General features: G+C 37.9%; 1 protein-coding gene across 3 annotated transcripts in view; it reads left to right on the top strand.

Annotated features, from left to right (window-relative positions):
* FGF14 (fibroblast growth factor 14) overlaps nt 1-16,575 on the top strand; it is a 622,206-nt gene that overhangs the window by 460,552 nt on the left and 145,079 nt on the right. The window lies entirely within an intron of this gene.

Genomic DNA, 16,575 nt, shown 5'->3' with positions numbered 1-16,575 from the left:
CATGTATATGCATCTATATGTACATACACACAAACACACACGCGGATATATGTATGTGTATATCTCTCTGTGGGCTAGAGCAATAGCACAGCGGGTAGGGCATTTACCTTCCACCTGGCCGACCCGGGTTCAATTCCTCCGTTCCTCTCAGAGAGCCCCGCAAGCTACCGAGAGTATCCTGCTCGAACAGCAGAGCCTGGCAAGCTCCCCATGGCGTATTCGATTATGCCCAAAACAGTAACAACAAGTCTCACAATGGAGATGTTACTGGTGCCCGCTCAAGCAAATCGATGAACAATGAGAGGACAGTGCTGCAGTGCTATATCTCTCTATATATACATAGAGAGAGGTTTGGGGGTCAAACGTTGTGTTGTTAAGGGCTTACTCCTGACTGTATTATGGGATCACACTTGGCATTGCCCAGAGGACCACATGTGCCCTGCCTGCTATAATATCTTTCCAGCCCTCATTCTTCATAATTTAAACTACTTTATTTAATTTATATTAAGATATACATTTAAAACTATTATTTTATTTTATTTTATGTTTGTTTCAAATGCACTTTACCTGTTTCTGATCTATTATTTGAATACTCTCTTTACATTTAACAAAATATTAAAGTGCTTTATTTTAGTTATATTGTAACTTTTTTTATTTGTAACCTGTTCTATGTTCCCTCTTTTATTCTTTTATTGTTTTAAAATATTTCTCTATTATTACAGTTTCTACCACAATTAGTCTGAGGCTTATAAATCCCTTGTGATAAATTTCAGTAGTTCTTCTGATCTTACCACATTTAGTGCTGAGTTAATAAGTCTAATATAAATTTGAATACATACCACGTTTAATAAAAATTTAAGGCAGTATGCATTATTAATGGTCTCCCTAATTATTCTTTTTCTTGTTTTATTAATACATAAATATAAGCTCATAATAATTTTTTAATACATTCAGTGTTTATTAAGGTATTTACTCTTTTCATTTTCTTTGCTCCTTCCATTTGTGCTTACACTTGGGAACTTTTAATTCCACCTAAATATACTCATTATTTCTATTATTGTCACCCTCTATTGTCACCCTCATCATGATTGTCAGAATAGTAACATTAGTGCTGTTTGTCATGGTCACTTTCCAATGTTTCATGTGAAGTGTTAGTTTTTATCTCTTATGGGTGCAGAATTTTAGCTTTCTTTCATCATATTATGGATGTTGTTATTCTTTCTACTTCCACTTCATTATTACTACAAAACATTCAGTTGTCATTTTACCATTTATTATTAGAAGGATATATATATATATATATTATTTTTTCTCTAATAGTTTGCAATTAGGGCTAGAGTGATAGCACAGCGGTAAGGCATTTGCCTTGCATGCAGCCGACCCGTGTTCGATTCCTCTGCCCCTCTTGGAGAGCCCGGCAAGCTACCGAGAGTATCTTGCCCGCATGGCAGAGCCTGGCAAGCTACCCATGCGTATTGGATATGCCCAAAACAGTAACAACAAGTCTCACATTGAGAGACGTTACTGTGCCCGCTCAAACAAATCGATGAACAACAGGATGACAGTGACAGTGACAGTTTGCAATTTTCCCTCTGGTCTTTTATCTCAGTAAATTCTTTTTTCTCAGTGTGCCTTGGCACTATTCTATTTGTGCTTCTTATGCATGAGTCTTACAGAACATTTGACGGTGAATTTCTATGTTACCTTTAGAATTTTTTCCTTATTATATGAAAGTTTTGCTTTGCAATTTTCTCACTACTTTCCAGGACTTCAATCATACACATTTTCAGTACAATTCACATTTTAAAAGATACCTTCAATTTTTTTATGCTTCTACATTTTGTAATTACTCATTTAAAAAATGCTATTGAGTTTTTTAAACTTCTCTTCATTTTGTTTAAACCCGTGTATTTTTTAAAACTTATTTTGTAAATATATATGTTTTTAATTTAAAGTTTCATTTGATTGTTTTATACCTTACTTAAATGATAATATGTTTTCTACTTAATAAGTACATTAGTTACAAGTATTTTAAGGTCATTGTTAGCATATTCTGATATCTTTACCATCCAAGGATCTAGTTTCATTTTCTGCTTTTCTGTTGAGTAGTTTTGTATTTTTGAGTGCTTTTAAAACTTTTATTGCATATTATCTTTCTCATAGAGGGCTTTTTATAGATGATTGGAGTAAGGACAGAAAGTTCCAGTTCATTCTAGCATGCAGTATATTTGAATTTGGTTGTGTGTGTATGTGTGTATGTGTATGAGTCTAACTATTTCTAGATTTATTTGTGTTGGCTAAAATATAGTTTAGTACAGGTTCCAGTGAACTCCAAATTTAGTATCAGTAGCATTGAGAAATTTCATAAAGATTTGCTATAATCTTCAGCCTTTCCTTTCCTCAACTTCTGAAATAGCAACTTCTGAAATCTTGAGATCAGAAATGATACATAATACTGTGGTCAGCTGAAGAGGTTTTTTCTTTTCTTTGGGCTATTGATTGGCCTTTCTGAATCCTGGTTACTATGGGGATTTCTAGGACCTTCAACAAATTTTATTTATTTATGTTTCTTTTTAAAAGAAATGGTGGGGGGGTATATACTGTGATGCTCAGGGGCTATTCCTAGCTCTGCAACTCAGGAGTGACCCATGATGGTGCTTCTGGAATTATACGGGGGTACTGAGACTCCAATGGAGATCGAGAGCATGGAAAGAAAGCACATTGTCTTCTCTGTGACCTCTCTGTACCCTTTCCCGTTTAAGTGTCTAGCTTACACATTTGGTGGGGAAGTTGGCCCTATACTGCTTTGTTGGTCATCACTACCAGTGAAATCGCTTTCCTAGTTTTAGATCCTAACTCACAGAGAAACCAACAATTAGGAAATATTCTCTACTTCCTTTGATCCCTGTTTCTTGAATATAGAGCATTAGTATCCTCACTAAAATGGATGAGAATTTTGAATATATAGGTGGGATAAAAATTCAGATCCAATTTTTCTATAGCTCACTTGGCTGTGTTAGAAGAAAATTGTTGAATAGCTTTTTCCTTTTCAAGCATTATCTAGTGGCTATGTGCATTTGAGTTCTAATTTCTAATGAAATCTGGGACAGAGATAGATATTTTTGTCAATAATTGTTTCTGCACATTCGTCTTTTGTATTTTATACGGGTCATGCTATTATATTGCTAATATTTGTCCCTGGAATTATTTTAAGATTTTTGTGCTCTGCTGTAAAGAATGAGTTCATTCTTTCATTCTCCAAATTCAATCCCTCAGTTACTAATAGCAACAAAATTGTCGATAATCAAACTACATTCCAGAATATTAAAAATCCAGAGAATACCACAGAGATGTACCCGTGGTGTAACTTTCACCTAATTATTGAAACTTAAAAGATGAAAGGCACTCATTGTACAGATTGCCATAATTCTGGGCCGGTGTGATTCTTACACACACTCTGGTATAGTCCTGACAAGAAGGCAGTGATTCCTCCCTGGGTTATCCTCTGCTAACTGTTGCTGAGAGTAGTAGCATAGACACCACCCTGAACTGCCAAGCTCATGCATAACTCCTCTAGATAAGAGAAGTACTCAGTTGCACTCATCTCCAGCATCCTCTTTTTTTTTTCTCTTTTTGGGTCACAGCTAGCATTCCTCAGGGCTTACTCCTGGCTCTGCACTCAGGAATCACTCCTGAGTGATTGGTGCTTGGGGGGCTGTATGGGATGCTGGGGATCGAACCCAGCTCATCCGCATGCAAAACAAATGCCCTCCCTGCTGTACTATCACTCTGGCCCACAGCATCCTCATTTTTAAGGCAATAAAATTGCCTTAAAATTAAAATTTTATTTTAATTGACAAGAAGGCAGTGATTCCTCCCTTAAAATTGCCTTGCATCTATTCTACTCATTTCAAAAGAGAGACTAGAAAAAGCTGACTTCTGTCTGAGTGCTATGTGAGTCACCCAATTCTATGAACATACAACAAGGGTCAAACCTTAAACCCAGATCCGATGATTTTTCAGCCAATTGGTACTCAGCAGTCAGCGGTACATACCTTTCATGCAGAAGGGCCAACTTTAAACCCCAGGATCAGGAATTCTACAGCACCACCAGGCATACCATTGGTGGTCCCCGAACACTTCTGGAAGTGCTGTTGGTGGTCTCAGAGCCTCCGGTGGAGTTACCTTAGTGGAACCTAGCACCTCTAGGCCCAAGTAATATTGTGTCATTGGGCATCGCAGTGAACTGTCTGGCCTGACTGAAGGAACATTATAGAGAGCTGCTGCAGTGCTCCGGAGCTGTGCCTGGAAAGCTCTCTCCACACAAAAGTTCTGCAGGGCGATGGTGCAAAGGAAGCCAATTATGATGTTATTAAACCATTAAACCATTTGTTAATGTCTTTGGCATCCCTCTAAGAAAGGCTTCAAAGAACAGAGCAGGTTGGATGAGGTAGCCAGTGTGATTTCTCAAGCACAGAACACCTACTTTTGCTTTGTTTAAGGCCTCAAAGACACCTAACAGTCAAGTGTAATAATAATAGCTTATTCTTGTTGCTGTAGAACGTGGACACACTTTCAATAGTGTAAAGACATGGAAATCTATTATTTAACTTATTCCTCGTTTAGATTCTGAAATGAGCCTCTCAGAGATGAAAACAAGGTGTCAGTTTTTCTGCATTCCTTTCTGGAAATGCTAGAAATCTAGAAGGCGTGTGTTCCTTTTTCAACTTCTAGACTGGTCCTTGGAATCAGCCCCGTGCACTGTCCTCCAAATCAGTAATGTGGCATCTATTGGTGGGTAATTATTCCACAGTCACATCTAGCATTCCAGCTTTTTATTTTAGGGGTTCTTGAGCTTGCACTGGATCCACCTAGGTATTCCAGGGTATCAACTGCATCCTCTAGGTAACATCCCCGAGGTATGTGCAAGGTGCCAGAGGCTTTGTTTCAGGACCTCTTTAGAGAACCAGTCGTCTGTGAACCACGGTTAGACTATCCCTTGGAAAGAGGAGCAGAGTAGAGCGTGGCTGATGTGGGGAGGGAGGGCATGCTCACGAGGGCAGCTGCTGGAAGGAGGGGGCATGGCTAATGAGTAGGAAACAGTGACATGTGAAGCTGCCAGGCCAGGCTTTCACCATGAGACATCGAGGCAGAGAGCATGCACTGCTGATTCATTTTGTCACTTCTGCCTACCAGTGTTTCTAATATCTTTGCCCTTGTCACCATCCCAACGACATTTTCTTCTAAACATCATCAGAGATGGCTTCTTCACTGCGCCCATCACATGCAAAGGTCCAGTGGCCAAGAGCTATGCTTTAGACTTCTCAAAGGATCTTTCCACTTACCTGTTTGAGCTCATTGAGCTACCTTATTCAAAGTAAATATATTTTGTTGCCAATTTAAAAGGCCTCTCAAGATTCAGACACTGCCCCATCTGTCAGCCTCTTTCCTGATTTTACTCTTTAACTCCTTTTTAGAAATGACTCTTTGCAAAGAGATTTGGAGGGTCCTGACTTGATTAGAACTACTCACCAAGTCAATGGCTGTGCTTTGGGGTTTTTCCCACTGGGGTGAGACCATGGCCCGTCCCCTGTCAAATGGAAGTGTGCGTGTATTGGGGGGTGGGGTGGGGCTTATTCCTGGAGATTTCAGGGATACAGGACAGGAACTACTTCATTCCTCATTGTTCTCTGGAAATTCATTTTATCCTAAACCAGATAACAATGGGATTGAGGTATTTTGGGGGCATGCGAGTGAGTCAGAACAAATTTAATTCTTTTTACTTCACATGTTCAATGGCCCACATAATTGCAAAGCATAGGTACTTCCTCTCTGCTGTTAAGAGAATTATCAAGTTAAGAATACCTTCATCTTAATGAGTTTCATTGTCTTTTATGATACCCAAGTAATATATGTGGCTAAATGGTAAGCAAAAGAGTAAGGGCCCAGTTACTTTTACTTCATTTCTAAGACAAATTTTAAAATAGTGTACGAAGATAACTTACATGGAAATCTGTTTATCAAAGACCATAGTTGTCCTATTCCTTAGAGGATTGCTTTAGTTAGAATAAAGAACACAGTTTAAAAATCAAAGTATGAAAGAAGTTGTTTCTTTTGCAGTTTTGTGCTTATTATTATGAGTTGACACCTTCAAATTGTTTTCTTTGCCTTGGTATTTAAATTCTAGATATATTAAACTTTAGCCTTTGATAGCCTTACTCTTCATTCTATCAACTAATTAATTGGCAAATAAACACTGTCAAATAATTGAGAAATTTTCTTCTCTTTGTTTTTTTCAAATTCTTTGCCTCATTCAACTGTAATCTCTGCACTTTTACATAAAACTCTTCTCTCTGTCTCCTGCTCCTTTCTCTCACACTCCTCATAGGAGCCGAGCCCAAAGGTTTTCTTGGAGTAAATGGGACTAGTGGAATGAATGAAAAGTCTATCACTGTTTGTTACCACGTCCTGCAGCTTGGCAAAAGGGTGGTTCCAAAACCTCGACAATCTACTCTGGGAATGTTGTGAAATACTTGGTGAAGTCTCAAATGACACATGTGCATTTGGATATATAAAGTTAGAATTGGGGCAATTGACTGGTGTCGTTTTCTCAGGATTATTCTAAGAAATGTTTATAAAATGTTTCCCAATGTGCCTGACACATTTGGGGGATGACTGTGTGACAGCTGTCAATTATCATCATGAGTTCTGTTCCCACCCCCCCCCCGGCTGTTCCTGTTGGAAGGTGTGGGACAGAATACTCTTCTTCCCATGTGGTAAGAGGAGAGTGAGTGGAGAGAGGTGTGTCCTGCTTTATCTTGGCACAAAGTGCTTCTCCAAAGGAATTATCCAAGAACGTTCATTCCTATGAGATACATATGCCTATCAAAACACTGGGTTACCAGAACAGATCCATAACTATTCAGGAACTTGAAATGGTAATCAAAAATTCTTCCCCGAAATAAAAACCTGGACCCAGATGGATTCACTAGTGAATCTTCCAAACCTGTAAAGTGGAAATGCTGCTGCTTAACTACAGAAATCTCCTTTCTAGTAAATGGATTGGTCAATCCTTGTCATGTGTTATTATTTTCACACTTTCTTCCACTGTTCTGTTATTTTACTGGGATAATACACATAAGGAAATGCTTCCAGAATCTAATGCATATGTGTGCTCATCGTTTTCATGTGCAGTTTCCAGCTTACTGTTCTATACTTTCTCTTCAGAATCCATACACCTGTTTTGGATCTTTTTTTTTTTCATGGTTATTGCAATATGATGCCCAGTCTTGATTGCAATACAATTTCTAGTGAAAAGTTTTTGATGTTTAATTTTATGATATAGTAATGCACATTAGTTTGGAGAGATGCTTCTGGTTCTGTAACAGTATCTTTTACTGCATGCTAATCTTTAACTTCACATAACTTAGTAACAGCTAGAGAGTAAATGTACATGACTTATGATAGGCTTGACTGAAAATTTATTCTATGAATGACTCAAATAATAATTGTTTTCCATATCCCTTACACTTAGGGAATCCTGTTTCTAGTTTCTGAAAGAAGAAGTGACTCATACTCTATAGTGATTTAACCTAGTTTGTTCATGTTTGAACACAATACCAAAAGCCTTTGACTTTTGTATCTTAAAAATTTTCTATTCATTTTTTAGCCTTTTAGAGAGTAGACTTGAAATTTCAGATTAGAAGTTTGTATTTTTCTATTTGTTTTTGCACTACTGTTGGCTTTTACTCCATGACTCTGAAGCTGTTATTCTTGCCCTTCCTTGCCCCTCATTCATCATTTTAGTCATAGATCTAAATTTTAAATTGTGTATTTATTTAAATTTTATACAATATAATATTATGAAATAATAGAGTAGATATAACTTTTATTACTCATAAATATTTTATAATTTATCCATTTTTTTATTCATCAATGCTTTCCCCTTTTTGTTAGTAGTATTCTAGGAAATGGGTATACTGATTTTCTTATTTATCAGTGGATCTGTTGAATGAATATTTGAGTTGTTTTCAGTTTGGGGCTATCATAAATAAAACTGAACTTGGTTTTACCAAAACATACCCTTTTATTTATACTAGGATTTTTAAAAAAATTTTAAAAATTTTATTGAATCACCTTGAGATATTTACAAGCTTTCATGTTTGGGTTACAATCTCACAATGATTAGACACCCATCCCTCCACCAGTGCACATTCCCCACCACCAATATCCCAGGTATACCTCCCCCTTTCCCACCCTCCCCCTGCCTCTATGGCAGACAATATTCCCCATTCTCTCTCTTGGAGTGGAATGGCTTGATTGTATTGGAAAGTTTATGCATGATTTTGCAAACAATTTCCTTCTGTGATCGGATCATTTTATATCCTGACACCAGTGTATAATAGTTGCATTTATCCATATTTCCATCTGGTAGCATCTCCTTGTCTGTCAAGAAATTCCTTCAATATTCTGCTTCTGAATAAAATGACAACTTTATTTCACCTTTACTTTGGAAAGTTTTTTAAATTTTAAGATCAGATTATTCAGTAAATTGGAGATGTTGCCCATTGTCTTTTTGCTTAAATTGTTTCAAACAGGAATTCTTCCCTCCTCTTCTTTCTCCTTCTCTTACTTCTTCTTTCTCCTCCTCCTCCTCCTCCTCCTCCTCCTCCTCCTCCTCCTCCTCCTCCTCCTCCTCCTCCTCCTCCTCCTCCTCCTCCTCCTCCTCCTCCTCCTCCTCCTCCTCCTCCTCTTCTTCTTCTTCTTCTTCTTCTTCTTCTTCTTCTTCTTCTTCTTCTTCTTCTTCTTCTTCTTCTTCTTCTTCTTCTTCTTCTTCTTCTTCTTCTTCTTCTTCTTCTTCTTCTTCTTCTTCTTCCTCCTCCCCCCCCTCCCTCTCCTTCTTTCTCCCAGCAGTGCTCAGGACTTATTCCTTGCTCAGGGATCAGGAATCACTCCTAATGGTGTCCAGGGGACCATAAGAGTGCAGGGAGCCTAAATTGTCTGAGTTGTAAGGCCAAAACTTTACTCACTGCACTATGACTACAGACTTCTACTTTCTTTCTTATCTTTGTCTCTCCCTCTGTACTATATTTTCACTATCATGGGTAGAAAAATGGATTGTCTCTTTATCTCTGATTTTGAGTAATTTCAATATAATGTATGTTATGTAGTTTTTCCATCTTTCCTGTCTTTAGAATTTATTGAACTCTTAGGTTTTATAATTCCAATTGTTTTGATATTAGGTTTTATAATTTTTATAAATTAAAAAATTTCCCACCCATTATTTTAAAAAATCTCTTCTTTTCCTTGCCTTCCTGATCTTCTCTTCCAGAGATTTCAATTAGATATATATTTTTATCTTTGATGATTGCCCCATTGTTCATTATATCCATGTAGATTCTTTTATAATTCTCTTTTCACCATGGATTTTACTGGGTACTACTTGTGCATTATGGTTCAATCCACCACCCTTTTCTGCAATTCCTCAATTGTCGTCAGTTCCATCCATTAGTAGTTTTCTTATTTACTTCAGTCCACAAATTTTGTTTCCATCCATAGATTTTCATGATGGGATTCTGTAGTTTCTGTTGGTACTTAGTTTTCTGAACACAAAGAACACATTTACTGAGGTTGTTTTTATGTCTTTATCTATTATGCTAACATCAGGTTCTGTTCTAGATTGATTTTTATTATCCCCCTTTGTTCTGGGGTTATATATCTGTTTCTTTCCATTATTCTCTTTTTTAAAAGTTTTTGTACTTAAAGTATTTTGGATTTACCTTGCTAGATAGTCTTATATTCTTCTAAATATTCCTGGGTTTGTTATGGGATGCTATTGAATGTTCTCGAAACAGGATGCTCTTTTTAGTTCTTGCTTTTATATATGTTAGGTGAAACTGAAAATCTGCTCAGAGGAAGGCTGATTTCCCCTGCCCTTAAGGGGAGGTCTTCTTTGATGTTTGCTCAATGCCCTGGGAATGATGAATTTCTTCAGTCTGACTAATGAGAATAAACTTCCTAGTCTTATGTGTGTTGGATGCTGTGGCCCCTCTACAGTGCCTGGTTGGTTTCTCCCAGCCTGGAGAAATTGTTTTGTCAAGTACAGCTCTTCATCCCTTCTCAGCTGATGGCTCCAGGGAGCACTGCAGATCTATCTTGTATCACTGAGACATCAGCTCTGTGTCCTTCACCAAAAGTGCCCTCTGTATTTCTTCCCCTTGGTTATTTCATGAAGGGTTCATTCTGGAATCTCATAATGCTGTAAACTTAGGTATAGCGGTGGTCACTCCATCCCACCACCCTCCCTGCCCATCTATTAGAGACACCTGAACTTTACTTTATGACATTCAGTGTCTGAAAAATTAATTTGTCCATTATTTGTTATTTGATGTAAGAAGGTTCTCCTAGACCCTGTTAACTTAACTGTCTTAGATAAAACAGAAGACTTCCATGCTTTGGAAGGAAGTCTGAATACTCACTAAACTCTCTCAGATTTAGCTTATGACTCATACCATTTTCACATTATTTTCTAAAGTATTCTTTCCCTCACATTTCCAGCATTGAAATTTGATCATTATTGTATTTGACTACAAAATATTAGCAAATGTCAATAATACACTTGGGCCTTTGTTTCTTAATCTATGCAGCTTCAAATTTTTATGAAGGAAATGAGACACATGATTGATATTTATAGTGTGCAATTATAGTTTGTATTTCAATAAGTCTAAAAGGGCTTTCGTGTCACACAGCCACCAATGGGCTGCCTTTAACACTAAAAGATGCAGTGGGTTCACTTATATGACAAAGAAAAATTTCTTTCTGTTATTTGTTGCATATGTGAGTGTCTTCATTGTGGCAAAGTAACACAAATTAAACACATAACTTGTGACTGTTTAAGGTGATACCATTTCTTTGAAGTATTAGGATTACATCAAAGTCCATATCACTTATATAGAGTGTATTTTAGTTCCAAAATTTTATAAAAAGAAAATAGGTTCTTATAAACCTATGGAAACTGAATAAGCAGACTGTCACTGTCACTGTCACTGTCACCCCATTGTTTCTTCGATTTACTCAAGCAGGCACCAGTAATGTATTTATTTCCCCAAGTCCTGAGATTTTAGCAACCTCTCCTTACTCCTCATTCCCAACGATTGGAGGCTCTTTCAGGGTCAGGGGAATGAGACCAATTGTTACTGTTTTTGGCATATCGAATATGCTACAGGTAGCTTGCCAGACTCTGCCCATGTGGGCAGGATACTCTCAGTAGCTTGCCTGGCTCTCTGAGAGATAGTTATATATGCATATGTATATGTATATATATTACTCTATTATTTGTTGCCTATTATCTGAACTCCATCAAAAGTGGTGTGCTAATTATGAAAAATGGGTAGGAAGTGTCGTATAATGTGTCCGGAAAGTGGACATTATAATGTTGGGAAGGATACACAGACTAGCTTGGCAATTTAACACATCCAAGAATAGTTGCTAATTGCAAATATAGCAGTAGACTTTTGAGATTCTTATCTGACCTAGCATGAGGAATACGTATACCAAAAGTTAAAAGTTGGATAGAAATTCAACTAAGATATCTTAAATTCTGGCATTTCTGTGACAATTAGTATAATTCTTGGCTTATATTTAGTAAGCTAGGAAAACTCCTCTCCCAGTGAGCAGTAGCCTAGAACTTCTGAACGTTTGCATTGATATGAAATAAAGCATAGAAACTATTATCAAAATAAGCATCTTTTAGTATTCGTGCCATCGACAAATACTTGAGGCATCAAAGCCTGATTAGTTTGTCTCTATCTGCAGTACAGGTGCCACATGTGGTGACATGCCAGAACACTGAAGGAAGCACAGCACACACACACACACACACACACACACACGTGTATTCTGGAAGGAAGGAGCAACTAATGTCTGGCCTAGGGTGTTACCAGAAAAGCTTTCTCCTAATACCATAATAATGGATTTGCTTGAAGCCTGAGTGTGGCACTGAGAAACATCATTTCATACTCATGTATCCATACACTTAAAAAATAATTATTTATTTATTTTTATTTGGGGAACAGGGGCCACATGGGTTGGCAAGCACTTAACCCTTTGTACTATCTTGCCGACCCAGTACAGAGGTTTGTGATTTTAAAACAAGTATATATTATATATACTATATACTTTAAGTATATTTTATTTTGTGTAGCATTAATGCAAATTATGTTGGGGTTTATAAAGTACTATCAGGATAAAATACGTGTAAAGCCAATCATTTCACATAGACTAATTGGCATAAAACCATATGATAGGTTTTCTCCTCTCCCCCTTAGAAAGCAAGATCATTGAAGGTAAGAATTGCTTTGGATGCAGGATTTACCCCTGGAGCCCATAGGCACGGTGTTCTGCTAGGCAGCGGTGGAGAAGCTGTTCTAGGCTTTAGAAACAACAGTTGATTCCAACAGTTATGATTGTGCATTAGGTGATGGGTTGGGTAACCAACTGGGAATGACTAAACAGATTTTCTAGAAGGTTTGGACTCTCAAAGCACTGTTGAAATCAGGAGAAAAAGGAAATTAGAAACCATCCCAATGAATCAGCAGGAAGATAAATCACATTTGGGATGCTTTTAATTGTGTATATGTTTTTTTAAATATCAGTTTCCTGAATGTTCGCACCAACACTCTTTTTCTCAACCCTTTGGAAGAATTTCTGGGCACAGTTTATTTTTATGGTTGATAAGATGATAATATATAGTTTGGGGCAAATTATTCACAATACTATTTTCTGCAGTTAGAAGTGCCAAATCTAATTAAATCTGCCACCAAAAATTTGTGTATTTAAAGAATTGGCTTCTTAATTTTTTTAAAATTTATTCTTTTATTGAATCACTATGTGGAAAGTCACAAAGCTTTCAGGGTTAAGTCTCAGTAATATAATGCTCAAACACCCATCCCTTCACAAGTGCACATATTCCCCCACCAAGAATCCCAGTATACCTCCCCCACACCCCCCACCTTCCCAGCCCCCACCCCGCCTGTATAACTGATAAATTTCACTTTACTTTCACTTTACTTTGATTACATTCAATATTTCAACAAAAAACTCACTATTATTGTTTGGAGTTTCTCCCCCCAAAGTCGGACCTGCTGAAAAGGAAGCATTTGATAATTTGTTTTCCATTGCTGAGAATGAAGAGATATGAGGTCGAGTGGCCGCACTAGCGGCTGCACGGTTTTGGGTTTCTGTATTTTAGTATTTTAGTAACTAAGTCCAGAGAAATATCTGCCAGAAATTGCATCATTGCAAGCTTGTACCTCTCTGCTACTTTATATTCCACATATGAATGCAATCTTTCTATGTCTGTCTCTTTCTTTCTGACTCATTTCACTCAACATGATACTTTCCATGTTGATCCACTTATATGCAAATTTCATGACTTCATGTTTTCTGATAGCTACATAGTATTCCATTGTGTAGATGTACCAGAGTTTCTTTAACCAGTCATCTGTTTGGGGGCACTCTGGTTTTTTTCCAGATTGTGGCTATTGTAAACAGTGCTGCAATGAAAATAGAAATGCAGATGTCATTTCTACTATACCTTTTTGCCTCTCCGGGATTGCCTTTTACTCTGTTAAAAAATTGCTTTCTAAAGCTACTAGAAGGGTAGTGTTTAGGAATCAACTAGTGCCAAGTCTTAGATATAATTTAGCACAATATATGTGATATATCTTTGATATTGAACTGTTATATGAAGTATGTATGATATTGTACATCTTCTAATTTAAATGATATTAAAAGTGCCCACATTATATGAAGGGTTTCTCTCTTGGTTTCTCTCTTGTCATCCAGCACATTGTTTGAAAACAATTTGGGATAGTGATTGAATTAAGCCCACTTCTGAGAGAGTGATTTTTTTTTTTTTTGCTTTTTGGGTCACACCCAGCAATGCACAGGGGTTACTCCTGGCTTTTCACTCAGGAATTACTCCTGGCGGTGCTTGGGGGACCATATGGGATGCTGGGGATCGAACCCAGGTCGGCCTTGTGCAAGGCAAACGCCCTACCCGCTGTGCTATCACTCCGGCCCCAAAAGTGATTTTTTTAATTTAAAATGTTGGCTATTTTTCCCCCTACGGATCTGAAGGCGAGGTTAATGATTTGCATTTCTTTCACTTTTGAATGTTGAAGATAATATACTGTGAAACATCTTTTTAAGTGCATGCACATTATCTTTCATTACTTCTATTTTAATTTGTCATAGAGCATAGATAGTATGGGGTTTCACACAAGGAGTTTCCACAAAACATTCTTGGTAAAATGTGCAGGAAGAGAAATTTAAAAAATATAAAGAATAGACAGGAGAGAAATTAGATTTAAGACAGGTTAAATTTTCATGTTGTTTTACACATAATAGATATTCTGAATGCTAGTGTTTTGGAAAAGAATCAGGAACTCTTGCAATTTTAGGACTTGCAAATATTTTCCACTCTTTTTCTGCCTTGTTATAACATAGGTATGAGACTTCAAATATTTATTCATTCTTCATTCTTCATTAATTCACTATTCATTAATAGTTATTAATTGGGAGCTTGTCAAGTTATAGGAGTTTAGGAAATTGCAGTGTTCAGAACAAAACATCCTTATTCTTGAAAGATATATGTTAATTACCAAAAGTTGTCACCATCCTTTATCCTCATTTGTAAGATGAAAGAAAAGAATATTTACCTCTCCTGAAGTTATTTATTTCCCACATAGAATGTAATACTCATTTAGGGGTTAGTGTGAAGTGTCTTTTTTTCAATTAAATCATAGTGGGCGCCTTTCAGATATCTTAACACTTTCAAACTTTTTTTTTCTGACACTTTTTAGATCCAAATGGATCCTGATTGCTTCCTTTGCTTTTCTGTTTTTATCCCTGTCTCCCCTGTTTCCATAGTGTTTTGATTTTGCTTCTTTTTTTGTTTTGGTAGCACCATTAATGTATACCTTCTTTGATGCATCTTACTACACTTGACTATCTTAACTTTCATTAAATTCAAACAATATAACTTTTATCTGTAATTAACCAGCTGCACACAAACTTCACAGAGAGCAAAGCTCTCACCGGTAACAAGAACCAAGAACCAGAGGGTCAGTATTCGCCCCTCGAATTATGGGCCGCCCTGTCCTTCCCCGGGAGACTCAGGGATCTCAGTGGAAGCCTGAGCATCCGTTCATTGGGTGGGTGTCCCTAGACCTTTCTCTCCTGCTAGCATTTGCTCTTCATCATCTCACCGTGAGTCGGGCGAATGGGAACAAGTGTGCAATAAGCTGGGGAAGCCGGAGGGGCTGGCCCGCCGTGCCACTGGCAGTAGAAGACGGGAGGAGAATAAGAAGGTGGCCCTGGAGGAATTAGGGGCTCTGTAGGGGGAATTCTAAAACACAAGCAAGATTCACGTGGCGTTGACAGGAGGGGTCTGATGCTGCTGATATAAGTGGCGAGGCTGGGGCAGCAGGGTGGGGACTGCCTTTGGCTGGAAATGCTGGAGATGAAAATTAAACGATGATCCTGGGGTAAATTTGAATGTCTTGTGTTCTCCTCTTCGCAAATGCGGGTGATTGTGAGGGTTCCAGGGTTCTGGGCCTCTCTCATGCCCTTCTGTGTGCTTGCGTGTGCAGAGAGACCAGTTGCCATGGCCAGGGTCATGATGTCCATGTCACATCTAGTCATGAAATAAATGGGAGTGGTTTGGGGAAACCCACATGCATTGTTTGCTTTCCGAGTCCTCGGGCACATGTGCAGTGATTATTTCTACTTCCGTTGCTGGGGTGGCTATCTTTCCCAGAAACCGTTGACGAGATACCTGTTAGTGTAGCTTCTTTCTGCTTTGATGGGCTCCCACTGCCCTCCACCCTGTGAGCCACAAAATCGACAGTGGCCACTTTATTCTCCTTGTGGTTGGGTTGTATAAGTGAGTGGGGTTATCTGAAGTCTGACTTGGGACCTCCGAGCGGCCCTCCCTCTGGGCTTGTGTGGAGCTTCACTCTGAGTTCGGAGCCAAATGTTCTACTTTCCCTTTGACTCCTGCATAAAAATAAAATCTTTGCAAGGCACACAGGTTTGCTTTTCTGTTAAGATGTCACTTCAGACACTGAGGAGGCATTCTATACTTTTCCTAAGCAAGTATATAAAATCATTATTGATAAAATCCGATCTTATAACAGTACTGGTGTTTTAAATTTGGAGCTATTTATCAAGCTAAGTAAAAAAAATCATTAAAAAGACCTTTATGTTTCTTTTGGGGCGAATTGGTTTTGGGGCCACCCTGAGCTCAGAGCTTACTTCTAACTCTATAATCCATAATCACTTCTGGAAGACTCAGGGGACCATGTGGGGTGCTAGGGATTAAACCCATGTGCGTCGCATATAAGGCTAAAGCCTTACCTGCTGTACTGTCACTCCAGCTCCGATCATGTTTCTTAATCAAAAGTTTGCACAGCTCTGATACTGTCATCCTGAAGGATATTACTCTAAATTATTACATTCATTAGTTTATGATTTAACTGATAAGTTAAAAATGAATTTATAATTTGATTTGCT

The sequence above is a fragment of the Sorex araneus genome, chromosome 1 (genome assembly GCF_027595985.1).
Source record: "Sorex araneus isolate mSorAra2 chromosome 1, mSorAra2.pri, whole genome shotgun sequence".
Taxonomy (NCBI): domain Eukaryota; kingdom Metazoa; phylum Chordata; class Mammalia; order Eulipotyphla; family Soricidae; genus Sorex; species Sorex araneus.
The sequence above is the reverse complement of the archived record's forward strand: the minus strand, read 5'-3'. Positions and strand labels throughout refer to the sequence as shown.